Genomic DNA, 27,711 nt, shown 5'->3' on the forward strand with positions numbered 1-27,711 from the left:
ACTTACTTTCTCTTTCATTGGACAGAGGTGAGAAACAGTTGCATTTTTTCAACCCCCAAATCCAGAAGTTCTGGATTTTCTCTTTCCCTTTCATCCCTGCTTGCAAACGGGCTAATTCCCTTCAGAGAGCATCTCTTTTCTATAGTTGCTTTGTGAAATGCAGCCAATAACAGCCAAAACATGCTAGATATTCTCTAGTTTCCAAACTATTTGGCTAAAGCCACAAGGGCAATACAGCATTAGTTTTCAAGTTACTGCAGGCAACCCTTATGCCACCTGTTTCTCACTGGACAACACAGGTCACCATTGTTCCTGCCCACAATTACTGTTTCCTCTTCACCAGTTTCCTCGGAACCTGCCACCAGGCCCCACAGCCAATGCTACATATTTGTGGTGGTTAGTATAGCATCATACCTCTCAGGACCAATTTCTGTATCAGACAGATTTTGCTAGTTTTATGCTGCAGTAACAAACAGCCCCTAAATATCAGCCGAGTCCCACAGCCAAGGTTTATTTCCTTTCAGGGTTAATGTTGGCTGCAGGGTGGCTGCCCCTCTGCCCCACCTCTCTGGCTCATATACAGTCTTCATTGTGGGATGCAGGCTGAAGACTCAGTCCCTATCTAGAACACGTCATCCAGAGAGAAAAGAGCCAGAGGCCTGGAGAAACAGGATGGCTTCTAAAGCTCCTGCTCAGCCCCAGCATATGGTCACTTCCTCTCACGTTTCATTAGTCAAAGCAAGTCCCATGGCCATGCCTGATGAGAGCGGGCGTGGGTGTTTGCTCCCACAGGGAGGCACTGAGTCCCTGACTGCAGGGCAGGGAATACCTGGGAACGAGGGCACCATCTCCCACGACAGTTAACACTGGTTACAGGTGACCACATGTGGGGCTCTGCACCGGCGGTTTCAGACTCAGCACATCGACTCCTCACCATGGCCCCATTTCACAGATGAAGAAACTGAGGCTTAGAGAGAGGAAGAGGCGTGTTCATTATGTAGTATTATAAACAAGATCTGTGTACACGCTTTTAGACATCCTAACGGTCTGCACACATATCAGGTGCTTTCCTACCAGGTCTCTTTTTTCAGCATCCAGGATGAGAAACACATGGTAAGTAAGGGGTGGAGGGACGTGGCCCATGGGGAGTGCCCCCAAATTGTAGCTGTGTCCGTGTCCTGGGCCAGGGGGCAGGGAGTCTTGAGCCAGCACCACAGCTGCACACCCACCTGGGGTATTGGAAGACCTGCTCCTTGGGAAGCCCTCACCCCACCTTTCAGCTCAGCTCTCCCTCGCCCACTCTGCCTGCAGATCTAGGAACTCTGCCAGAGACAGGCTGAGGGAGGGCAGAGAACTTAAGTAAGTAAATCCAATGTCTCCTGGAAGAAAGGAGAGAAAGAGGCTCGCCGGGTCCCAGAAGCCCGAGTGGTGGGTCGGTCCACGCTGCTCATGTCGCGGTGGCCAAGGCTCCTCCTCCTCTAAGTGCCTCCAAGTGGGTAGCATTTTGTTTGTCTGTTGTTCGCTTATTTATTTACTTATTGGGGGGATGGGTTGGGAGACTCAAAGAATCTTACTACTAACTTAAGTTTTACAGATGGGGCAACTGAGGCTCAGAGCACTTAAAGCAACTTCCCACAACGAGGAGGTGATGGACCCAGGACTCAAACGGAGCTGAGGATGAACTTGGTGAAGCCTGGACACCGGGGCCTCGTGGGAGCTGTGTGCAAGGAGGCCGTGGAGTGAGTGCAAGCCGGGCGGGGCAGTGGTTAGAGAGAGGGAGGCTGTCTCTGCTCCCCAGGGTTATCCAGGTCAATAGGCCTGTACTTCAGTGATGCGGAAGACAGGTGTGACTGTGATCCTCAGGGAGAGGGTGCCAGGCAGAGGGTTACACAACAAGGTTGGGAGGAGGACAGCCCCAACACCCAAACCATGTGCACACACACACAAACCACGATCACACGCACCACACTCACATATATCCCACACACCATACATACTCAACACGCACACACTATACCACACATACCTCATGTCCCCTCCCACAACACACACACACACACACACACACACACACACACACACACCAACACAGACTTTTTCTTGGTTTTGATACTCAACTCAGGGAGAGTTGTTTTGACTTCAGATTTTTGGAAATGTCATTATTAGAAGTAATAAAAATGAAGATGATAAGACTTCCCTGAGCCCTAGTGTGTCAGGAAGCTTGCTGAAGGCTTTGCTTGGACCCCCTCACCGAGCCCCCCCAACCACCCTCTGAGGTAGGTATTATTGTTATCCCTATTTTACAGATGGGGAAACTGGGGCTCTGAGGTGCATTGCACAGCTTGGAGTTGATGGATCTGTAACCAAACACGGGTCTGCCTGATTTCAAAAGCCACACTGCTAATGTTCCCATTGATGCGTGAACGATAAAATCGAGAACTAAAGCACTGCCTGGCTGCAGACTGAGCTCTGAGCTTCACCTCCTGCCCTCTCCTTGTGAACATGGGCTCCGTCTGTGGACGTGAGGATTGGGCCACCCCCTCAGGTTCACTGAAGCAATCTGGAGGGGAGTGGGAGGCAGGGGCGAGGGAGCTAAGGAGGATGAGGAAGGATGGGAGGAGGGAGCTTGCTGTGGACACATCCATCACCTTCAGAACACAGGCCACTCCCTTCCTCCTTCATGGAGGGCCAAGGGAGGTGGGACAGCTGTGACTGAGACAGCTCCCCAGCCCCCCAGTTAGCCAGGTGAGGGGCTTCCTTCTTCTGTGGAGATGAGGGCTGGATCCCTGGGACTCTGGTTTCCCTGAGGCCATTTCCCCCACCCAGTCTTGGCCCTCCAGGACCCCACCTGGCCTTTCCCTAAGGAACAGGATGGAGCTTCCCAAAGCAGCCCCCCCCCCCTTTGATTTTTCAGTGCAGGGATCCCTCTGCTGCTGGTAATGATGCCTGCTATAGAAGGCCAACCTGTTTTCTGCAGCCCTGAGGTTAAGGGTGCAAACTTGGACACAACCTCTATGCCCAACCCTTGGGGACTAGGTAAATGCCTGCAGTGACGTGTACAAATACAGCCACGAGAAAGAAAGAGGTGGCGCTATGGGTGTAGACTTGGAAAGGAGACCATATGCATAAAAGAAAGGAAGTTGCCAAACAGTAGGTACAGTATAGCCCGATTTTTATAAAAGGAAGTATTTATAGGTGTTTGTATTGAAAGAAAGACCCCAGAAGACTTTGTACTATACTCTAGAAATTGATTGTCTGGGGAGTGGAACTGGGGAGAGGAAAGTCCTGGGGAGGGAGATAATTTCACTATTTTCCTTTTACCTTTCGTAAGTTTTTTTTTTTACAAGGAATATGTACTACTTTTGTGATTTATAAAAAAAAAAGACAAATAGCGGGGTGCGGGGTGGGGTGGGGAGATGGGACATCATGAGCCTCGCAAAAGAGCCAAGAATTTACTTCCCAAATTTCACTTCCGGCAAAAGTGGGCGGCTTTGTCAACGTGGCCAGGGCTTCTTTTCTGCTCTCCTGACCTCCTTCCTTCTGCGTCCCCGCCCCGCACGGGGTCTACGGGGTTGCTTGGGTGTGGCTCCCCTAAGCTCCTTCCGACCAAGAGGCTTTCTGAGGTGAGCTGTGCGCAGCCCTGGGCTGGAGACCCTGGGCTCGATGGAGGGGAACAGGCGGGGACTGATCATAGCCAACAAACAACAGTCACGCTGTGGGGGGTGGGCCCCTCCGAGTGCTGGGCGCTCTGCCAAGGGCTTCGCATGCATTAACTCATGGAATCCTGGCAAGAATTCCACGAGTTTTCTCATTCTACAGGGGAGGATACAGTCTCGGAGAGGGGCCCTGGGAGGCAGACCCAACCTCACCCCAAGGGCCAGTGTCTCGGCCACAGAGCCCCTTTAGGGGACAAAATCCTCCAGCCACTGAACCACAAGTAGCAAGCAAGACACCAGGCAAAAAAATTGGGTGCCTAGCATGGTGGCTGTGGGATGGACCCTGGTTCCTGGGCTGAGGGCAATGCACCCATTTATTTGGCCTTTGCCGCAGCCACACTTCTCAGGAGGTACCATCAGCCCCATCTGACAGACAAGCAGAATGAAGGTGAGAGAGGCCAAGGTCACGGTGCTGGAAAGCACAGGGGCCGGAGTAGGAACCCTAGTCCCTCTGATTGCAAAGGCCTTGTTGCCCAGCACAGGCCGAGCACCCGGTGCTGTCCCGGGCCCCTTATCCTTGGAGCCTGCGGGCCCTCGCTCCCCTCACAGCCCCAACATCCTAGACCCCCACTGGGGAAGCCAGGAAGGATGACTGGGGCCCCCAGGGCTGGGGAGAATTTGGGGGCCAAGGCTGCTTTCTGGAGCAGCAAGACCGGGCCCCCGCATGAGCCCTGGAGGTGCCCGCAGCACATTGCAACCCCAGCAACACAGGCCTGACCCTACATACCTCCACCGCCCAGGGCCCCATTTGACCAGACTTGGGCCAACCCGACCCCACGTCACTCCCAAGAGCATCACGCTGACACTGTTGCCTCCGGCTGGGGCCAGCCCCCCCTGGCCGGTGCCCAAAGAGCCTTTAAAAATCTTTCTCTGGCATTCCTTCCCCACCCCAACACAAGCACAGACTCTGCTGCGAGATGAGCAGAGAGCGAGGGGGAGAGAGAAGGAGAGAGCAGAGCCGGCAGGCGAGGAGAGAAATGCAAATGTTTTTTATCCTCCTTTCTTTTAAATGCTGAAACCAGCCTTGACAGCCTCTGAAAATAAATGGCACCGACTCGCTGGGATTTCAAATTCCGTGATTAAGGGCTGAAGCAAATACTTTTTCCTTCCCTCCCTCCCTCCCTCCCCCGCCCTCCCTCTGTGGGCTGATAGAGCGGCTTGCAGGGCCGGGGACAGCTTTTTGCGAGCCTGCCAGGAGCTCTGATACGCAGCCTCCCGCCGCCGCCGGCAGCACTTCTACTTTGGGCTCCCAGGCTGTTTATCAGGAGCGCTCACGCCGGCAGCCGCACGAAAGCGGCTTTAAATCCCCTCCCCGAGCCTCGGCGGCCCCCTCCTCCTGCCTGCCTGCTGCACACACACAGGCACGTGTCCACACACACCGTGCACACACACACACGCACACACACACAGGCACACACACTCACAAGAGCATGCACACACACATGCAGGTGCACACACACATGCACACAGGTAGGTCTCTTCTCTGACCCTAGGAGGAAGCAGAGGGAGGCTGCAAAGTTGGAGGGATGACAGGAAGAGCAGAAAGGAGGCAGGAATGAAGAGAAGAGGGAGGACCAAGAACAGGGAAGGGGGAGTGGGGAAGAAATAGGAGGCCAGGGGCTTCCTCTGGGTTCCCAGGGTGCAGGGCCTGGCTTCAGGTGGCTTAGGGAGAGGGGCAGCTTTGATGCAGCGACAAGCCCTGTCCTCCCCTCCCCTCCCAGTGGCTCTGAGCTGCCTCAGTCTCCCTCTTTCCCTTCTCACATTCTGCCAGCCCTGTGGCTCAGTGCCCAGAGGTCCTGCTCTCTGCTCCAGGAGCGGGGAGTCCTGGCTGTCAAGGAGCCAGGCCAGCTCTAGGCCGCACCTTCTGAGGGGCTTGGATTCTCCATATGGAAAATGAGGGACTCGCATAAGACAGCCTCATGGTGGCTCCCAGTGCTGGGCACCCATAAGGGCCCAGGCAGAGTGGCCCCACCAATTTCTTGTATCCTCACCTGTGAAAGGGTGCTAACGTCTCCCCTTCCATTGGTCAGAAAGCTGAGGCTCAGAGGAAAGTCACAAATCTGGAAGAATGGGCAGCCAGGATTCACACTCTTTTGTGTCTTGGAGCAGGGGCAGGAGGGAGAACCCTCCCAGATGCCCCGATTCTGCAAGGGCTCCCTGTGCTCAGTGACAACACCCCAAGTGACACCCCCCTCCCCAACCTGCTGGGTTCACTCTGCTGTCTAGACTCTGCTGATGGATGGGTGATAATGGGTACACCCAGGTGCCAGAGAGAGGTGGCCCCACCCCCAGGCATCATGCCCAACTGATGGGGAGCTGGAAATTGGGATTGAGGTGCAGAAGCAAGGCCTCGCGGTGCCCTCTGGCTGCATGTACATGAGCTGCCCAGCAGTGGGGAGAGGTGGGCCCATCTGTAGCTGGTATCCTGGGGGTGGGGAGCATCCACTGGGACGTTATCACCACACTTTAATGCATAGCAATGGCGCCACTGGACTGGCCTTGCCAGGTGCTGGGGCTGCAGGAGGAGGAGGGGCTGCACGCTGCCTCCGGGCCAGCTCTGCAGAGGTGGGGTGACTCCACCCCACCTGCCGCTCCCCCTCCACACGCACTGTAGCCTCATGCCTCCCCAGAGATGGGCAGAGTAGACCCGGGCCTACCAACGACAGCCAGGACACTGCTCCCACTGACTCGGCTTAGTCCCGCACCCTGTGGAATCCTCACCATAAACACACCCATTTTACAGCTGAGGGAAAGTGGAGGCTCAGAAAGGTAAAATGACTTGCCCAAGTTCTCCCACCTGGAAAGAGACAGAGCTGGGATTCAAAACCCACATTCGTCCCATTCTGTCCCTCGAGGCAGAGTTGTAGCAGAAACCTCATTTGTTCTTTATGGGCAAAATTACTAGGCAATTGCCAATATTCAACCATTTTGACTCACAAAAACGTTGATTTTTTGCAGTGCAACTGCAGAGTAGCACCCATTGTACGCTGGCTCAGTTTCTGGTCAATAAGGCTTCAAAGCAAAGCAATACCAAGTACCAACTGGGCGCTGCCGTCCCTCCTTCACTGTTAGAAGCTCTAGGGGCTCTCTTGGCACCCGATGAACCCTCAGGGACCCTCCATGCAGAGGTGGGGACATTGGAACCCCTAGAGGGGAAGCGGCAGCAGGTGGTTTTAGACCTGTACCTGCTCCTGTCCTGGGGTATCTCCCTTACACCCCCCAGCTATAGACACTGAGACTCTGGGGTCAGGGTTGCCAGACTGAACAAATAAAAATACAGAACACCCAGTTAAATTTGTATGTCAATAAACAATCAATACCTATTAGGATAAGTATGTCCCATGCAAATACTTACACTAAAATAATTATTCATTGCTTATCTAATATTCAAATTTACCAGAGCTTTCTGTATCTTATTTGGCAACTCCATCTGGGGGCCTTCCTTTGAAGACAGGCTTGATTGAGAAACCCAACAACAGGCAGGAGAAACACTGAAATTGGGACCAGTCTGGAGAGACAAAGGAACCCAGACTTGCAGGCTGGACAGGGCTCCCATGTCTTCTGCTTGAGGAACTGAACACTGGGCCCATGGTCAATCAGGAGAGCCCAGGATTCGAGACACAGATTTGAGGGTGAGATGAAATTAATAAGCCCATGATGGATAGCCAGGAGATGCTGGGGTGGAAAGGGGATGCTGCTGACCGTGAAAGTTGCCACCATTAGAACGCAGCTGAGGCTTTCCAGAAAACCATCTGTTCAGTCTCCACAGCACCCATTCTACTTCTCTCTGGGTTCCTCTATAATGAAGTGGTAAATACTCAATCATCAATATGATAAATACTCAATTTACCAACTTCTTTTGCATGCAGGGGTGGGTATGCAACTTAGTTCTGGCCAACAAGATGAAGGTGGAAGATCCTGGGAAGATTTCCCTTCCCAAATTAGAAGGCAAAGATTTCAAGGAAAACATACTTTGTCCTCCCCGTCTTCTTCCTGCCTGGAATTCGGACGTGATGACTAGAGGTAGAGCAGCCATTTTATGAAAATGAGGAAAAGAGCTAGACATAAAACCTGGCAGAACAGGAAGCCAGAGGCACCTGGGTCCTGGACAACTGTCTTGTGTGGTGGCCATAGCCCCAGACTACCTCTGTCTCTTGACATTGTGCATACTAAAAGAAAGAGACAAAAACAACACAACAACAACAACAACAACAAAAAACCTTCTTTTTTTGCTTAAACCATGGATGATAGAGTTTTCTGTTCTTTGTAGCCTAGTGTAGTCCTAACAGATTCACTATCCTTGGGGCTTGAGGGAGGGTCCTGGACCCTGTTGACCATGGATTGAACCTGAGTGAAAATTCATGTCTTTGTATGAAATGTTTGCCAGATACTGACTGATACAGTGACCCTGAGACAGAAGTTCCCGAGTGCCCAGTTATGGACCAGTGCCCAGTGCCTGGCTGTGGCAAAACTCCTCCCAGGTCTACAGCTTAAGAGACAGTAGTTGCAGTCATCAATTGGTCTTTGGGGAAAGGGCTTTCCTTTAGAATACACCTACTTTGGTGTTAAATTGTAATATATTTCATGAAATGAAGTGATAGTTGATAGTGGGATTTTTATGTGGTTTTTGTTTTGTTTTTGTTATCATCCTTCCCTAGCAAAATACAAAATTGGCACCCCCTTATCGATCACCCAGTCCCTTTGGAAGTTGCATTGGTCTCTGAAATGCAAAGGCTTTGGGATTGTGCCCAGGTAACCCTTCCATTCACTCACACACCCAGGTCCAGCTGGGAGAAGAAACAGTAGAGAGGAGACATGGCCTCTGCTAGGGGCGGGCAGCAGTAGGGCAGATTGGCCAGGGGCAGACAAGCACTATTCCAGGTCCCTGCACTTGGGATCCCAAGGCACTGGGAGAAGTTTCCCAGCTTGCTCTGTGCCTCTTGCTGCCCCTGCCCCGCTCCACTGAGGCATCCCCTGAGGAGTGGGAACAGCTTGTTGTGGCTTCCCAGAAGGTACTGCTCTGAGCACGCCGGGTTCTGGAGGCAGCAGGGGCATGTTCCGGGCTCTGGCCAGTGGACCGTGTGTGGACACCTGTTCCAAGGCAGCGGCTTGGCAGGTCCCGGCCAGGAACAGCCACACTCAGCCCAGCTGGGCATTCAGCCCAGTGAACCCCGAGATGGCCAGGGATAACAGGGATGGTGGGAAAGTCCAGGCCACCCCAGGGACCCTGGAAAAGGCCCTGGAGACCCCGAAGACCCCAGCGATGGGGATTGGGAGGAACCTGAAGAGCACAACAGCAGAGACAGCATGTCGGGAAACTGCTTATCCAGGGAGAGGAAGGCCAATGCTCTGCTACACTCACGGCATTTTAAACTTGGAAGCTCCCGGCAAGTCTGCCCTAATGAGAAGCAGGAGGAACTGTGGCAGGCAGGGAAGGGAGTTGCTCAGAGGTGGAAAGGAGTGGAGGGCAGAGAGCTTAGCCAGGTCGCCATGCCCTGCCCCCTGGGAGCCCTGCCCCATGTGGACCCCCAGGGAGTGTTTCCCATGCACGGTGGAGCAGCAGAATTCCTGGGCTGCATTTTGGGCTGACTCGGACAGTGAAGCTGGAATGCACGTGAGGTTGAGACTTGTGGGCAGGTAATACAGCGGGTCTGGCACATAGTACCGTGGGTCACGCCAGTGAGGTTCTGTGGTTGTTACAGCAAGACCTGGCACACTCTGCCCCAGTGCCCCAGATATTTAAAATCATACAGCAGGGGTGCAGCAGAGGGACGCCATGGTCCTCTTAGGGGTGAGGCTCTGGCTACATCAACTGTAAGGACCTCCAGGGTTGTCTGTCACAGCCACCTCATTAAATACCTCTGCTTCTTTGGGCCTGTCCTCATCCTCAGCCCCAGGTCCAGGCACAGCCCCAGAGAGGCAGAATGTTTTTTTCGTCTGCTTTTAATAGCAGTGGAAAATGTTAGTTAAAGGTCTGGCTGGCGTCAGATGGTGCTGAGTTCAAATCCCCGCTGAAGTCAAAACCTCCTGGCTGGGTAACCTTGAGCAAGTAACTGCCCCTCCCTGAGCCCCAGTTTCCTCTCTGTAATGAGGAAGATGATCCCCACTTCCAAGGCCTGTTGTTAGAATTAATGTCCAGCCCCCAGTGTGAGTGCCCAATAAACATCAGTGGCGAGAAGAGGCTCTGGCCTGTCAGAGAAATGGCCTGATACCTTCCAGAAGTTTCCAATGTTCCCATGCTGATGAGCCTCCTGGTAGATGCATCCAGATCTCTCCATGTTCAGGGAAGTTTGGGCTCCACTTGCATTAGGGAGGATTTATTTTATTTTTTAAAAAGTTGAGGCCACTTTGCAATCAGAGCCCTCATGGCTGGAGCAAAGAAGATGGTTGGAAGGGTTATTAATCAAGGCTTCTTAAGGACATGCAAATCAGGAGAAAGCTCAAGTGATTAGGAAGCAATGGGGGCTAGAATCCGGCCTTAAATCCTGGCTGGAGAAGAGAGAGCCAGAGAGCCTGGTGAGGCCACTCAGGCCTGTCTGGGGGTGGCAGCTAAGGGGGCTGGGGACAGTGGACTGTGAGTGAGTGGAGGTGGAGGAGGAGGAGCTGGGGATGGCTATGGGAGAGACAGCCATGCGAAGGTGCCCACTCTGGCTGGCATCCCCACTCCCCTGCAGCTGCAGAGCCTTGAGGGTTGCTCTGGCAGGACCACCTGCCTGGCTGGGCCCTGCCCCTCTTCCCTGACCATCAGGGGACAGCTCTTGGGAGAGACAGGCCCACTGGGGTGCTGCTTCAGGGGGTTGGGGAAATGGGGTGTTGCTAATTTGTCAGCATCTACTGTACCCAGTGGTTCCACATCTACAGTCTTGACCTAAAGAAAGAAGCCAGTGTGTGTGTGCAGGATGCCACCCTGGGGATGTGAAATTAGTGAAAAACTGGAACCAAACAGCGTCCAACAAGGGGCGGCTGCTCGAGCTGGTTATAGGTTGTGTTTACAGTCTACCATACTCCTCTGAAAAATGCTGACTTAGATGTGGGAAGCTGCCACAACATATTGTTCAGTGAAGAAAAAACAAAGTAGGTTGCAAAACACTATGGGTGGTGTGAACCCAATTTTTGGGGAAAATATATATACCTGGAAAAATCTGGAAGGGTTGTCACAGAAATGTTAACAGTGGTTATTTGGATCAGGGGATTAATTTCAGATTGTTGTTACTTTCCTCTTTTGTATTAATTTTTTTTTTTTTTTTACAATGAGTGTATGTTGCATTTATAATTAATAAGACTATTTTTCTTTTCCTTTTTTAAGAAAAATGCTCTATTGCTTGACCTTTGTTTGGTTTCCTGGCTGCTAATACAATACCATACAATGGATTGGCTTGACAACAGGAGTTGATTGGCTTCGGTAGAAGGCTTGCTTCCTCCTGGGTGTGTACTCCTATGGCCAGTCGGCCATCTTGGGAATTCCTTGGCTTTTCCGTACACATGGCCCGCGCGTGGCGGGCATCTTCTCCTTTCTCCCCCAGGTTCCACTGACTTCCATCTTCTGGCTGCTCCCATGGCCCTTCTCTCTATCTGAATTTCATTCTGCTTCTGAAGTACTCCAGTAATGTGGATTAAAGCCCAACCTGATTCAGCTAGGCTACACCATGACTGGAGTAACTTCAAGAGATCCCATTTACAATGGGTCCACCCCACAGGACCAGGGGATGGGACCCAAACACACCTTTTGTGGGGGACGTGATTCAATCCCTGACAACTTTAAGCCTCTCCCCAATCCCTTTAATATGAAACGAAAGATCTCAGTGAACCATGAGTGTGACACTCACCCAGCCCCCTGCTTTCTGGACCTCCTAGGGGGCCTGGGTCAGCGAGGCCCCTTTCCAGCACAGGGCAGCCACATGCCGCCAAGGAACAGGCCGGCCAGGGACTTAGGTCATGGTCAGTCAGACCCTTGTCCTGCCCGATGGTTTCTTTGATGATGCTGGAAAAAAAAAAAACAAAAAAAACAGGGAGGCTGGGGTGGGCGGCGATTATCCCCTGCAATGGGTTTAGGTCCAAACCTTCCTCGGGCCCAAGGTGTTTGGGATTGACTTATTGTTTTTTGGGAGAGTAATAAGGTAAATATGGTATAACATCATGCAACACCCCAGCAGGTTTCTGGCTGCCTCCCCACTCCCTCCCTCCAGGCCCCCATAATCAAGCATTTATATCTCTGCAGTGAAATGTACAAATGTTTCACAGCAAGGGGGATAAATTAAACTACAAATAGCCTTACGTCAGTTGAGGTCAGGTTTTGCCTCCAACTGAATTTGCCCACACATTTGGGAAAAGAACTTTGGTTTTCAGACCTTTTATTAACTTTAGGATTCCAGTTACGGGACTGGAGGATTGTGCTCATTTATTTGGCTGTCTTCCCATTAGCTACTCCCAGGGACCCGGGCCAGCTTGTGGGCGTGTGACCCGGTCAGTCCCTCGGGGCCCCTCGCTTAAAAGGGCCCGCGCTGGGATGAATGCTCTGTTGTCACAGTCTTCAAATTCTTAATAATTTTTGAGCAAGGGGCCCCGCATTTTCCTTTTGTACTGGAGCCTGACACAAGTGCTGGCTGAGTGAAGGAATGCAATGTCATCCTTGTCCTACCCCCACCCTGCCCTTCCCTGACTTTCCAACACTGTGGGGAAGGGAGAACTGACCCTCACCAGTGTCCAGAGTGGCCCGGGCCAGGCCTGCAAGGTTTCCTGCCCACTTACCTGTTTGCTGCTCAAGACTCAGAAACTCTGGCTGGGAGGCATTTAATTCTCTATCGTGCACCCTGAGTGGTTGGGACACCCTTGATGCTGAGAACTAACCGTGAGTTTGTTGTGAGAGCTGCCTTGTTCTCGCTCTCTCCTCTTTTCTAGCCCTGTGATCTTAGGCAGGTGGCTAGACCTCTCTGAACTTCAACTTCTGTCCTTAACACCTTCCAGGCCAACAGGACTGGGGCATCTGGGAAGGAGGCCTGCTTCCTGCCTGCCATCCGGGGAGCTCCCTGGGGCAGGCCCCGCGCCTGTCTCGTTCCCTGTGCATCATCCCCAGCCACAGCCTGGGGCCGGGCATGGAGAGGGCTCAGAAAATGCTTCCTGAGTGTGCAGCTGGGAAAGGAGGATGAGTTAGGGTAGCGGTGGGCAGAGGGCTTTGTTGGAACAGGGTGGGCCACACAGTAGGTTGCCACATAAACGGCAATGTCGTTATTAGTCCCAACTCTCATACCCTCCTGGGGCCGTGGCTGTGCAGCTGCTGCCACCCTCCCCAGGAGCCCAGGGGTGGACTCTGGATCTGGGGTCCTCGGTAGGCCCCTCCCCAGAGTGGGTAGCAGGTGAGCCCTGCCAGGGGTTGGAGCCCCTTGGATGAAGGCTGGAGGCCAGGGGGGTGGAGAAGGAGGCAGCAGGAGGAGAGGAAAGCAGAGGTCTGGTGGATGGAGTCCAGGCACGTCCTGATACCAATTAAGGCAGCTCTGGCGCACGGGGGTGGGGGGCGAGGGGGGGGGCGGACGGCATTTATCAGCCCGCCAGGGAGGGGCTTGGCAAGCTGTCCTCCGGCTGACAGATTAGACAGCGGACAATTAGGTTTCAGGCGGGCGGGCGTGCGCTCTCTCTCCCGCTCTACCTCTCGCTCTTTCTCTCTGCACACACACACACACACACACACACACACACACACACACATACACCCTTTCTCCATCCATCTGCAAGGCCCAGTTCAAAGCCCCAGCTGCGTCCCTGCCCCGAGCCCTGTGTAGGGGCAGACAAGACACAGAGCCCATCCCCAGGGTTGGGGGATGCACCTCAAAGAGGTCTCCTACCCTGAGCCTACACCCACAGGGATCACAACCCAAAACCCCACAGCTCTACACCAACCATCACTTCCAATGGGATCAGGAGTGGTGGTGTCCTCAAGAAGGCAAATGTGAGAGACAACAACAATGAAGGTGATTGTTAAAGCTGAATGGGGGATGAACAACAGACCTGGGCCACCCAGGGCTCCCATCCTTTGCCAGAAACAGCCCTCTCCCTTCAGTCTTCAGAGCCTTTGATTCATGGGACCCAGTAGAAGGAACATGTGAGGCAAGAACACGGGGTTTTAAAGGACTTCTCAAACCTGGAGGAAAATTCTTCAAGATTGTAGAATGTTCTGCCCCGCAGACGCTCTGGGATGAATCAGAAATGCTGGAAGGAAGGATGACCCAAGTCCTTTGATAAAGGCGGAATCAGGTGGGAATCCCTGGGTGCTTTCCAGTGGCTGGAGGCCCATGCCTCTGGCCTGCGCTGTGGCCATCCCTACCCTCCCCCGAGTGTCGGAATGCTGTGGCCACGGGTGGCAGGGCCTTTCCTCGACGAGTGTCCCAGGCACCCAACACTCAACAGGATCAAAGCTGAGCGCATCGATTTCTGCTGGGCTCTCCATGCTGGCAAGTGGCACTGACGCCACCCCACGGGCCCAGTCCAGACTTCGGGTTTTGGCCTCATCTCTCCACCTCCCCTCACCTCCCACAGCCTTTAATCAATCAAATCCTGTCCCTATAATTTCCTAAAGAGCTTTCAAGCCCCTACCCCCACCCCCCATCTCTCCATCTCCATGGCCACCGCCCTAACCCAAGCCACCAGCACCCCTTGCCTGGATGCTTCCCCAGCCTCCCAGACTTTGGACTTTCCTCTCTACTCCATTCTCCTCCCAGCAACCCAGAGTCATTTAAACACCTCTTCCAGTCACGCCACTGCCCTGCTTAAAGCCCTTCTGCGGCATCCCCACTCCTCCCAGGAGGAGGTCCAAACTCCTGAGGGCACCTGCCAGCTTAGTTTCCCCACATCCCGGGTTTGCTGGCTCCATTCGCTCTTCACATTCTGTGGTGATCTTGTTTATTTATTTGGTTACTCCGTTTGCTCCCCTCCATCTGCCAGTGGAGCGTAAATCAGGAGGGCAGGGACCGTATCTCCTCTGCTCGCCCTTGTCAGCACCTAGCACAGCAGAGACCCTATACACCTGAGGAAGGAGTGAATGGACATGAGGACGGCGCCATGGCCTCTGCCACCGGTCGGTCAGATGCTGCTCTCTCCAACTCTCCACGTGGGCCACACCCAGTGAGGGCTGTTTCCTGAAGACCGCACTCGTCCTGCTCTCCTCCCCTCCGCCGGAACTCTCCCCGGCTCACCGCATCTCCCTTCAGCCACCAGCTCCTACTCTCCCTTTTGGCCTGGATGTCATTTCCTCCCAGAGGGCTCCGTGACTCTCTAGCTGGCTCAGTCCCATCACAGCCCAGCAGTCCTCGAGTCAAGGGGGCCTGTTTATTTGTCTGCCTCCCCCATTCCACTGTGGGCTTCCTGGGGCTATCTTGTTCACAGCTCCTAGCACATGGGGGTGCTCAGTAAACATTTGTCTCACAAATGAATGAGCCCAGAATGCCAGCTCCATCCCTGGTAGACCCCCAGCTTCCTCTGGCTCTATGGGTCCAGGGCGAAGCCCAATGGGACACACAGGGCAGTAGTCAGGTCAGAGTGGACAGAGTGGACATGACTAGGGACCAGGCTGAGTGGCACAGATAGAAAGCGCCCTGGGGATGCCTGTAGCTGGTAAGGGGGCAATTGCTTCTGGGGTGAGCTGGGCTTTGAAGGGCAGGAGTACAGGTAAGGAGAAAAAGCAGAGAAAATAGTATTTGTTGATGAACCACACACTGGACACTGTGCTAGGTGCTTTACACAGGTTTTCTTGGTTAATTGTCCTAACAACCTTTAAGATAGTCTTATCCCCATTTTATAGATGAAGGGAGGCCACTGGCCTGGAATCACACAGCTACATGTGGCAGATCCAAGATTCAAACCCAGGTGCAGCTGGCTCCAGGGGCCATGTCCTTGCTACCATCCCTCTGGCTGCCCTCTCCTGTGCTAGGCTCTAGGTAGAGGGAACCTCTAGGAGCAAAGGCAGGGAGGCTGGACTGAACCTGGCAAGTAAGAAGCAGAAATCACCTAAGAAGTTTGAAAAAATTAACTCCCCTGCCACAAAAGTCAGCAGTGAAAGCCGGAGGGGAAGTAGGCCAGTCACTTGTCCTCTCTGTGCCTCAGTTTCTTCATCTGTAAAATGAGACAAAAACAGTGCCTACTTCACAATGCAGATGCGTATCTTTAAAGTGCTTAGAACAGTGCCTGGCACTGAGAAAGCCTTGTGTAAGTGACTGAAGAAATAAACTGGGAAAATGGTGGGTCTGAATCCAGGCAGAAGGACCGAGTTGCTATTGGGCTGCCTCTGGACTGGGAGGCCTTGCGGGCTCTTGGCCAGTAGCGGGGATGAGGATTGATGTGCTGGGGTGGGTCACAGATCCTTGGAGAGCCCTGGGAGGGCAGTGGCACCTTGCTCTCTCCCTGGTTATTGGCGGCTGGAGCTGCAGGGAGGCAACCGAGTGTCAGCCCCCTTCTGTGCAGGAGAGAGGATAAGAATCCTTGTCTCCTTCCCCGAAACAGACCATGTGTGCATACAGACCACAGATCCCAAAGAAATGAGAGGAAGTGAGGCGGGTCCCCGAGGATAAGTGCAGACAATCAGGGAGCAGCAAGTCCCTCATCAGGACCATCTACTGTCTGTAGAACCATGATGACATCACAAGGGAGAGTGGTGGCGAGTGCTCCTAACTAGGTATCACAAAGCTGGCTGCTTGTCAGTTCTGACTCCATCATTCATTCACTCATTCACTCCTTCACTCATTCATTCAACAGATAGTGGGCCCCTCTTCCGTGCTAGGGTTCTGGGGTATAATGTGTGCACACAGACACGGCACCTACCCTCAGGGGACTTAAAGTCCAGAGAGGGAGGCAGATAGTGAAGATAAAGACACACCAAATTAGCTCATTCTAATTGCAGTGAGGGCACTGAAGAAGTACAGGCCATTGCATGAGAGTGGAAATGGGGGCCCTGAGCTACACCTGGAGGTCAGGGCAGCCCCTGCTGAAAGCCAGCCCTGCAGGATGAGGAGGGGTTATCTGTGAGGCTTAGGCAAAACACTGTACATCTCTGAGCCTCAGTTTCCACATTTGTAAAATGGGGTACTTTATGGTAGCTGGTGCACCAGCTACATCAGGGGTAGTAAGGAATCTCAGTGGTTCTATCAGAGTAAAGAAAAGGAGCTCTATCATCTAAGAAATCAGTCCATAGGTACAGATTTACTCATTAATTCCTCAAATTGGGGGGCATCGCTGCTGAAAGGAGAAAGAGTCATAACCTCAAGGTCAGTGATCTGCACCCAGTACCCCAATAGGCCAAGGACAGAGGCAGAGTCCTCAGCCTGTGTCTGAGCCACCTGCCCCTCTGGGGGTCCCCGGCCCAGAGCCCTCTCCTCCTGCTGCCTTGTGACTTTGCCCACAGGCGGACAAGCCCCTCACCTCCTTCTCCTTTACCTCCCTCTCCCTCAACTCCCTTTCCCTCACTGCTGTCCCTCTCACTCCCTGAAGGCAGAAATCGCAGTCAGGAAGGCCAGAGCTCTGCAGTGGCCGAAAATCCCCTTGGACAGTGGTCACCGTTCTTGCTGGTTCACAGCGCCCCCCACCCCCACCCCACTGCCAACCCCAAATACAGAGTCTCTCCAAAGCCCCTTATTAAGAAATTGGTCAATTTCCTGCTAATTAAAATAAATACGATGGCACATTAAAGGCCAATTAATTTTCAGAGCTGCCAGGAAAACACTGCCTGGAAAATGTGCCCCCACCTCCTCGGAAAAGGGCAGCCACGCAGCAATCAGCAGCAGGAGAAGCTGGGGTGGGTCACACGCTCACGCGGAGGTGGGGAGGAGGGAAGGGCCAGCTGCAGTCAGGGCTGCAGTCAGCAGGGCGGCAGGGTGGGTCTTCCTGCTCCCTGCTCCCTCTGCTGCTCAGCCCAGGGGCTGGGCAACCTCCTTTCTCCCCAGAAAACGCTGGCACTGAGAGCAGGTCCCTCGCGCCCGATCCCACAATCAAAGACATGCACTTTCCCCATACAGGTATCCTTAGTTTGTGAAAAAGATGGGCTCCTGAAAGGTTTGTAATCATCAGGCTCTGCACCCCTAAGTTATCTCACTGAATCCCACAGCAACCTAGAGGGAGGTGCCATTGTCGTCCCCATTTTACAGATGGGGAAACTGAGGCCCAGAGCCACAAGTCTCTCTCTTGCCCAAAGTCACAGCTTCTAAGGGCAGAGTGGTGTAAGCCTGGGTTCACCATGTGATTTTTGACAAGCCCCTTTCCCTCCCTTGTGGCCTCAGCTTTCTCAACCGTGAAATGGGAGGGCTGGACCCTTCAACTCTAATACCCTGCAGGTGCCCTGGCTTGGGGGCGGTGGGGTCAGAGGGCAGGCGGCCAGGAGAAGAGCATCTGGCCATTCAGTAGCAACTGCCTTTCCCCTGCCCTGGCAGGGAGACCTGGCTGCCCTGAAGTGGGTGGTTGGAAGAGACCCTGTGGCCAGACTGAGTGACTCAGTCGCAGTGGGGACAGCAGGAGGAGGGGCCCAGCCAGAGCTGGCCGCAGTGTCACCCCTTCCTGCCCCGCTGCAGGGAGCCCATAGGGAAGCGAGAAGGACGTCCTCTCTGATCCCAGCAGCTCCTGAAGGGCCTGGGAGCCTACTGCCTGCCTACATTCGGCTCCTCCCCCTCCATCCTATCCCCAAAAGATCAGCTGCTCTGCCCAGGCCCGGAGAAGGAGGGCTGGAGGTAAGTAAGGGAGGGTGGGTTATGAGGGAGCTCCTCTGATCCTCCTCTGAGGGGTCCCCATGCCTCCACCTCGCGCTGAGCTCTATCTTGGAGGTCCCAGCATTTCCTAGAAGCTTCTCCCATCGGAATCATCAGAGAAACACTGAGGTGTCCTCTTTCTCCTTGAGGACAGGGAAGGAGGAGAAAGAACAGGAGAAGGGAGAGCGAACCTGCCATCCCCAGGCCGTGCATGCTCACCGTTTGAGGGATTGATCGCTCCAACTGTCTAACCTGCTCTAAGGGGCACCTCCTGTATGACAGACCCGGGGCCGGGAGCGGAGGACAGGAAAACGAACCAGCCGCCACACTCGTGCCCGAGGCGCCGCCGTGAAGTGCGAAGATCAGACAGGAAACAAACATGGACACCGCAATCTGACAATTGCCACTTGGCCGTGGGTGCACAGAACTCTGGAAGCCAACGAACTTGCCAGGAGAGTGGCTCCCAGAGCAGTGGTCAACTGAGTGGGGTGGGAAAGCAGTGTAGTGGGAAAAGGACATTCCTGGCAGAGGAGGGTATTGCTCAAGCAAAGGCCCAGAGGCACGAAAGAACATGGTGTGTTTGGGGAACAGAGCACAGCTTGGTGGAGTCACAGTGGAATAAAAAGGGTGGAGCCAGAGCTGATGAGACAGACAGGAGAAGGAGACTGAGGTTCACCTGGGCAGGGCCCTCTGCAACTTCCTCTGCCAAGGCACTGAATAAATTGTAGTAAAAAATAACAAAAGCCAATCTATTATCAAACAGTTACAATATGCCCAGCCCTGGGCTAAACCTGTCACAGGCATTAGCTCACTGAACCCTCCAACAATCCCATGAGATGAGTTCTATTAACATTCCCACTGACAGATGGGGAAACTAAGGCCCAGGGAGATTGGGCAAAATTGCCAGAGGTCACACAGCTGGTAGTGAACTGGCTGGGATTTGAACCCAGGCTCCCAACTCTCACCCATCAGCGTGTGCTGCCTCCAAGGAGTTTGGACTTCACCTTGAGTGCAGCCGGGAGCCATGAGGGATTGGGGAGGGGGAAATGGCACAGTTAGGGCTCAGTGCCCCGAATCCCCAAGTCAGGATCATGGCAGACCCATGGCATCTGCCTGGGAGACTGGGTAGGTCTGTTTCCGGAGTTCGGGGCTCACCCCAGGCTGCACAGGCTGGGGCCAGACAGCCCTCAGGAAGAAGCTGGCAGAGGTGCCTCCCCCCGTGCTGCTGTAGCAGCTCCGTGCCCCCTCCCCACTTCCTCTCAGCTCCCACCGCACATCCAGAGCTGGAGCTCTCAGACACTCTGCTGGGAGGTACTGCAGAGCTCCTTTCCACCCTCTTCCCTCAGGGCCCCAGTGCCCCTTTCATTCTGCCCCCACAGGCCCTCAGCATTGCGGATTTGGTTTGCATTCCCTACTCTAACCACCCCATTGTACAGATGAAGAAGCCGAGGCCCAGCCAGGGACAGTGAATCAGCTGTGCATCCGGGATCCCGGTTTCCTGTACTCCCATTGCAATGCTCTCACCGCAGCTCCAAGCTCCTGATTTTCCACGCAATGAGGCTTTTACTGAGTAGTGGGTGTTTTCACAAAGGGTTTTCTCACATTTGATCCTCACTTCAGCCCAGAGCAGTTCAGATTAAAAAGGAATTCTGTTTCCGGTACCTCTAAAAATCCAGTGGGTCCCATGTCAGCATCAAAAAGCCTTAAAACCAGGCAGGCAGAAGGTCAGTGACTTTCTCAAGGTCAGGTAGCAGGTTCACCCACGGTCACAAGGGTCTCCTGTCTGGGGTCCTTCCTCTTGTTCTTCAGTGTTGGGGCCAGCAAATGCACTGGGTGAGGGCTCATGCTCCCTTCCCCACGTTGGTGGCAGACATTACTAAGTGACGACGACAGTACTCACTCCGCTAAAGCCCAGATGCAGCCTCAGAATCCTTCTCAACACAGCAGCTACCAACTGTGGGGTTGGCAGTCTGACACCTGTTTACCGTCCTCCCTAGACTGTAGGACATAGTCTTATCTTGTATCTCTTCCAACACCTGGCCCAGGGACCACCATATGGTGAAGGTCATAGTAATAAATGTTCTGTTGAGTGAATGAGTCAACTAATGGTGACTGTTGAATGAATGACACCTCCCAATGCCAGTCGCTCCAGATCAGCTATCTTTGTAGTTAACAACAATAACAGTAATGGTAACACCACCAACAGCTAAGGTTTCCTGAGTCTTCCAGGGCATCCCGTCTGAGCTTACGGTCTAGTCTGGGAGGCCGTCTCCCCAGGGTCACACATCTTGTGACAGAGCCAGAGAATGGCCCTGGTCTCCTGCCTCAGCCCCTCCTCCTGCCTCGGCCAGGCCTTACCACAGCACGTGTCACATCTGAGTCAGTCAGTGAGTCTGGGCCTCAACCGGGGGGCTCTGAGGGCAGAGCCCAGGGACACATTCCTGGAAGAGCAGTTAATTGGGAATTTCCTCACCCTGCTTAGAATTCTAGAATCATGGAGTAAGAGAGACCCCAGTGCAACCCTTCTTTGTCCAGGTCAGGAGAGAGTGGTCCAGAGTGGGCACCCGGCGAGCTTGGCTGGACAGGCCTCAGAGGCAAGTCTCACAGCCCCAAAATGCCCTCTTTCCTGGCACCCTGTGCACGCACAAGTTTTCTGTTTAGAATGTGGGCCCCTTGGAAGCCGAAACACCTAGAAGTAACGTAACACGGCTCAAGATGGATGCTCAGTAAACACTAGATGGGTGGAAGAAGGAAGGAGGGAGAGTGGGAGGGAGGAAGAAAGGATGGATGAAAGGAAGAGTGGATGGAGAGATGGACGACTCTCCCCTGCACCTTGAGGCATCCAGTGACTGAGCCACGGAAGGCAGGAGGGTGGACTCGGTGGCAGGAGCAGGCGGCTCACCCTGTGCCCCCTCCCCCATCAGGCATTGTCATTAGGACCCATCTGCCGCACCTGGACCCTTGGGCCCTGCCCTGGGGAACCTGAAGCACCTCTGCTGCCTTTATGAAGGACCTGTTAACCCAAAGTCTTCCCTACCTGGGTTATGGAAGCAGCCCTAGCTGTGCTAATGATGCTGTCACTGAAGATGGTGGTAAGGAGACTCAGAGGGGCTCGGGTGGGGAGGGGCAGGAGCCCAGGGACAGGAGGGAGGTCTTTAGAACCACAGGCCAGCTTGTTTTCATCCCAGTTCCTCTGTTAATTGGCTGTGTAGCCTTGGGCAAATCACTTCCCTTCTCTGAGCCACAGAATCCTCACTTGCAATGGAGTGACACTGTGCTTGTTTGAGGATTCATTGAACTAATGCATGCACATCACTTAGGATGGAATAAGCACTTGTTATAACCAGTAACACCCCCCAAGGACCCTCTGCGAGCCAGGCACAGGGTGGGACCCTCACACACGTCCGGTCACCTGATCTTCCCACAGGTGCTATGGCCTTCCCTATTTTATGGATGAGGAAACTGAGGATAACAGGGAGGTTAAGTGCTTGGCCAAAGCCACACAACCAGGAGGTGGCAGGGTCAGGATTCAAATGCAGGCAGTGGACACCACAGCCAGGCCATTTCCTGCCTGGCTGCTGAGAGGGAACAAAGCCTAGGTGATAGCATGGCAGACAGGAGGAGGTGTGGGGACAATAACGGAGATTTACAACTTCCAGTGTGATTAACTGCACCATCTGGATGCCACAGGTCCACCGGGTGTTATCAGGGACCCCAACCCTTTGGTGCAAATGGTGGGGAGGGACGAGGGGGGTGGCAGAACTGTCCTGAGCTACCGGGTTGACTGCAGGGACAGCATAGGGCTTGGCTGGCATTCCTCAAGCCCTCAACATAATACCCATGAGGGTATCTCCCACTGCCAGAGTCACGGAAAACGGCAGGCGACGAGCAGGGTGCTGGGAATAATAATTCAAATAACAATGCGATGCATGCTCTCTGGGGTACATGCTGATCCAGTATCTGACCACTTTTGGAGCCTGTGCCACCTTCTATCTATGTGACCCCCAGCAAAAGACCACCTCTCTGAGCCTCTAGTTTCTCATCTGTGAAATTGGGATCCCTGTGGCATCTACCTCTTGGGGTTGTTCTGAGGGTTAAATTAGATAAGTTGTACAGACCTTGGCAAAGCACCTGGCACAGGGTAAGTTCACAAACCGTGATGGTCCCCATTTGCCAGAGACAAAGACCGAGGTCCAAAGAAGGATAATGACTTGCCTTGGGTTGCACACGGGGTTGGTGGCAGAGACTATGACCCGATCCGCTTCTCCTGACCCCAGTCCAGTGCTCTTCCCTCCAGCTTGTGCCAGAAATGGGCCTGCCTGGGGACACAGCCTCAGGGCCTCAGGGCGCAATCCCAGGTCTCACCAGGGAGCGCTGTAACCACCCCTTCCTCAGCTCCAACAGTACCTGCCATGTCCCCAGCACCTACTCTGTACCAGTTGCTGTGCTACCAGCTTTTATGCATCATCTCGAGAAATCATCATAACTTGTGAGGTGGGCATTGCACTGTCCCTATGGTCCAGATGCACAAGCTCTGGCCACAATAGAGCTAGGATTTACAACCTGATTCTCTGCAGATGCTATTGCCTTTTGGACCAAAATGGGGGAGGGAGGATTTTCCTTCTTGTAACAACTGCCCCAAATCCCTTTCTCCTGTGTCGTCATTTCCTACTCTGAGGAGAGGGATAAATATGATGTCAAAGCTACCCCAGTGGACCAGAAGTCCTTCAGAGCTGGGGCACCTCTCCCAGAGCTCGAAGGGGCTGGAAGATGTAAGAAGAAACATCACCCAAAGCCCCTGCCTCTCTCCTTAGCTCTGCTGATGCTCTGCGTGGCCCAAGTTCTTTTGCCTGCACAAGGGCCACAGTGAAGCCCATGGTGGTGTGTGGGTATGTGTGGGTGTGTGGGTGTGTGGGGTGTCTTGAAGCAGCCAGTCCCCCTCTCTTGCACATACGCTCCCTTTATTCCCATCTGGTCAGCCTGGACGCTGAAAGTTTAAGTCTGCCCTGCAAAAACAAAACAAAAGCACCTCCTTTCCACTGTCAAAAGCCTTGGAGACCTGGGCTGCTCTATTGGCCTTCTCTATCGGCTGGTGTGGCCAGGGCAGGGGCTGGGGAAGTGACAGCTGTCCTGCCCAGGGGAGAGAAGTACCCGAGTCCTTGGCTGTGTCCTCTGGGGAGCAGCCTGGCCCGGCCTGCCGCCCACTGACTCCAGCCTGCCTGCAGGAGCAGCGCCAGATGGGCAGGCTCTGGCTCATGGCCTAGGACCCAGCAGCGTAGGTCCCTGTGACCTGTCCTCCTGGGACCTCCTGGTCTGTCCACTCCGAGGTGACCCTTCCCCCTTCCCCACAGAAGCCCAGACCTCTGACCCTTCATTAAAAATAAACCAAACAAAATCTGGACAGAAAAAAATTCTCCACAAACAGCTTCAGAAATGCTCATGCCGCCCCCCTTGATACACACACACACACACACACACTCAGCTTCAAGCAGGCAAGGCTGCAGTCAGTCTTCCACATAAACAAGTTGTTGGAAAGTGGATTTTGTTTATGAAACATTTAGGTATCCTTCAACTTTTTGTTTTGGGGGAGGGGCACTGTTTCACAGTTTTCGTGAACAGGGTGTGGACAGGAAGAGTGGGGTTTGACAGGATTTCAGGTCTCCCTCTGTGCTCTTTGGAAGGAAAAAGGGGCCAGGAAACCTTGGAAGGGGAAACTCCAGGGCATCACCGGGGAGAACCGCCGCCCAAGGAGGCTCAGAGGGCTTCAGACCCCCAAGGTCACGCGCAGTCAGCTCCAGGGCCTGGTAGACAGCCTCACGCCTGGGCTCCGGAGGGCACAGCCGGTCGCCCGCATCTCCTCGGCGGGCTCAGGCCCGGCCGGGCGCTCAGAACCCGTTTGGGGCCACCGGGCTGATATGTCCCTGCCCCCTCCCCTCCTCTCCCCGCTTCAGGAACTGGAAACCAACGAATCCACCAGGAATAAAGGCGGGGCTGTTTTCCAAAAGCGAACAACAAGCAGTTTTGCTTTTTGTTTTCCCTCCAAGAAGGCGGTCGGGCCAAGTTTGGAGGCCCGGACGGCCCCTGGACTGTGGCGGGATGCCCCGCAACGCCCAAGCGGGGCAGGCCCCCGTGAGCATGCGCAGGCCCAGGCGCAGGAGGCCGCGGCCGCCCGCGCAGCCTCGCTCGAGCCTGGTCTCCGTGGCAACGGGCTCGCGGGCGGAGGGACTGAGCGGCGCGGGCCGCGGCGGCTGCTATTTCTGCAGCTTCCTGTTCCTCGCGGCCACGTCGCCATGGCAACGGTGTTACTCACCGCGGCCGCTTCCCGGCTCGGCTGGCGCGCGTGACCCCGGCCGCTCGCGCCCCCTCGTCTCTCACTTACTGTGTTTTCTCTCCCCCCCCCCCCCCCGGCGTCTTCCTCCTCCAGCACCCCAGGCCCCCCATCCAACGCGCCCCGGTGGCCCCATCCTTCCCCCTCCTCCTCGCCGCCTTCTCTCGGTGCCCACAGCCCGGGAGGGAGGGAGATTGATGGGGGACGCTTATTAAAAAACATTGTAACCGTTTCCGTTTTTATTACGTTGACAAGGGAGCGTTATTTACTGTTATTGTTTGCCAAGCGGGCCGCCGCCGGAGCGCGGGCGGCCTCCCGGGAGCTCACCTTTCGGGCTCTCCCGGGGAAGTTGCTGGGTGGGAGCTGGAGGCGGGGGTTTGGAAAGGGCGTTTGGCTGCTGCAGATTCGGCGGCTGGGGCGCGGGGAAGGGGCTCCCCGGGCAGAGCCTAACACCCGAGGATCCTTTTTCTTGCTCCTTCTTCCCAGGCGGCCCGGCCGGGACCCCTGAGCAGGGCGTGTTTTCGCGGGGAGGGACTGCAGAGGCCGGTGACTCGTGCTGAAGGAGAAAGGCAAAAAAAAATAAAGAACAGATGATTTCATTCTCGGGAAGGCTCCGTCCTACGTGGACCAATTTTCTGGGGACTGTGGTGGAACAGCCCGCTGCTGTTGGAACCACTTAAAACTAAACCAGATAAAGACCAGAAAATTCTCAGCCCTGCCTGAAGCAAGCAAGGGCAGGCTGGCAGTGGGTGACCTCTGGGCGTGCAGGAAAGCGAATTGAATTCCTTCACCAGGGCCAAGCATCCCCGTTGACTGTCCCAAACATCCCCACTTAGGCAGGGCCAGGACTCCTACACCCTGAGAGGGTAAGCAGCTGCCCCAAGGTCACGCATCCCATTTTTGTTTTTCTAAAACACTGACAGTGGCTGGTGAGGGAGAGCCTCATGGCTGAACAACTGGCCTTGGAAACAGGGTGAGGCTCAGCTGGGGCCCAGGCAAGCAGGAGATTAACTCAGCAGGGCTAAGCCCTGGTTGGCCAGGCTCCCGCTCACCCCACTGGAGCCCTCAACTGGGAGGGTGAGGGTGGGAGTGGGGTGGGGAGAAGGGGTCCACTGGGATCCGATGGGCCTGAAGGATGCCCCCACCCTTAACACTCCCCAAGCCCCTGCTGGGATGTTAATCTCATCCTGCTAATTAAAGTTTGCAATTCTGTCCCTAACTCAACTCTGGGCTCTTGAACATTATTAGCTCAAATGCTAACAGTTGCTGATTGGGACAGAGAAGGCAAAGGAAGAAAGGCTCTCCAGTTCACACTATAAAAAGGATTTTTTGTGTATTTACAGTTGTAAACAAACAACTCCCAATGAACAACCCAGGTTTTAGAAACTGAATTTTCAGGGACACCTCAGCCCCTTTTTTTTGTCCTCCCTAAGGGCATGAGGCTTGAGATTTGGTCACCAGGGCCTCTCCCCATCTCTTGGCCTTAGATGATCCCCCTTAAATCCTCGTTAAATAATTGATGAGGTCTTTCCAGGCCCAGAATCCCTACTTTAGGCATTCTGGAATCAAGCACAGCAGGCCAGTTCCTGGCTAAGGCCTCTAGGTCTGGGGAATGGAACAAGATAAAGTTATCTTCAACTCTGTTCCCAGCACCATCCAGCTCTCAGCCCTACCTAAATGCATGAAGGGGCCAAAAGTCTTGGGATCCAAGAAAAGTGAGCCCTTCCCCCTCCGCCTGCTGCGTGCAACACACGCATGCGCGCGCGCACACACACACAGAGACACACACAGTCTTTCACTGAGTACAAGCAGAAAGAGCTCTCCAGTCCTTTGCTGCCTCCCCTGTGAAAAGGGCAGGCAGAGGGAAAGGTGGGGAAGCCGGCATCTCCCTCTACTCCTCTGTCACCAGCATTCACCCCATATGAGTCACCTTCCAAGCAAAACTCATCTCTGGCAGCACATGTGGGAGTCAGGCCTCTGGGCAGCATTTGAATATGCGTGAGAGGTGACAGCTGACACCCAGCTTCACAGAACTCCACAGCTGGAAGGGCCTTGGAGGTTATTCAAACCAACCATCTCCGACCTTCCTAGTTTACAGATGGGCAAACTGAGAATCAGAGAGGGGGACAGACTGCCCAAGAGCTGCCACTGGTAGACCAGAACCCAGGCATCCCGCCTCCCATTCAGATGCTCATTCTCCCATTCTGTTTCTTCTGTGGCATTATCTGTATGGTCAGAAGTTCAGGGCCTGGGGTCAGGATAACCATGGTTAGGCAGGAGAGCTCTGAAGTCAGATTGCCTGGCTTCAAATGCTTACATCTAAGTGAGACTTTGGACAAGTGAATTCTTCTCTCTGAGCTCAGTTTCCTTGTGTATTAAATGATAATAGTACCTGCTCTAGATTTGTCATATGGAATAAAGAAAATAAGGCAGGTAAAGCATCTGTACCAATGTCCAGTACCTAGTAGTACTTACCTGGGTTGGCAAAGATGATGATGTGGGTGGTGATGGTGATATGGGTGGTGATGATGGTGGCTGTAGTGGGTTAAATAGTGACCCCCCCCCCCCAAAAAAAATACATACATGTCCTAATTCCAGGAAACTGTGAATTTGGGAAAAAGGGTTTTTGCAGATGTAATTATGTTAAGGATCTTGAGAGGAGATCATTCTGGGTCACCTGCGTAGGCCCTAAATGCCATTACAAGTATCCTTAGAAGAGACAAAAGAGGAGACATGGCACAGGAGAGGAGAAGGTCGTGTGAAAACTGAAGCAGAGGTGGAGTTTTACAACCCCAAGCCAAGGAGTGCCTGGAGCCAACACAAACTGAAAGAGGCAAGGAAGCTTTTGTAGGGAGGATGGCTCTGCAGAATTCTTGATTTCGGATTTCTGGCTTCCAGAACTGTGAGAGAATAAACTTCTGTTGTCTTAAGCCACCAAATTCATGGT

The 27,711-nt window shown here is 53.9% G+C and overlaps 2 long non-coding RNA genes across 5 annotated transcripts; one reads left to right on the forward strand and one right to left on the reverse strand.

Annotated features, from left to right (window-relative positions):
• Positions 1 to 1,378: 1,378 nt before the first annotated feature.
• Positions 1,379 to 19,490, forward strand: LOC119505745. 4 transcript variants are annotated; one of them, XR_005210815.1, is made up of 4 exons: positions 1,379 to 1,492; positions 1,595 to 1,739; positions 18,263 to 18,418; positions 18,586 to 19,490. It is a non-coding gene; the product is annotated as an uncharacterized LOC119505745 (long non-coding RNA). The 4 variants fall into 4 exon arrangements; XR_005210817.1 differs by having other exon boundaries at positions 18,591 to 19,490; XR_005210818.1 differs by having other exon boundaries at positions 18,309 to 18,418.
• Positions 19,491 to 24,988: 5,498 nt separating this feature from the next.
• On the reverse strand, positions 24,989 to 27,379 carry LOC119505746. Its single transcript, XR_005210819.1, has 2 exons — positions 27,240 to 27,379; positions 24,989 to 25,320 (listed from the first exon to the last, which is right to left on the reverse strand). It is a non-coding gene; the product is annotated as an uncharacterized LOC119505746 (long non-coding RNA).
• Positions 27,380 to 27,711: the final 332 nt, after the last annotated feature.

This window comes from Choloepus didactylus, chromosome 10 (assembly GCF_015220235.1).
Source record: "Choloepus didactylus isolate mChoDid1 chromosome 10, mChoDid1.pri, whole genome shotgun sequence".
NCBI lineage: Eukaryota > Metazoa > Chordata > Mammalia > Pilosa > Megalonychidae > Choloepus > Choloepus didactylus.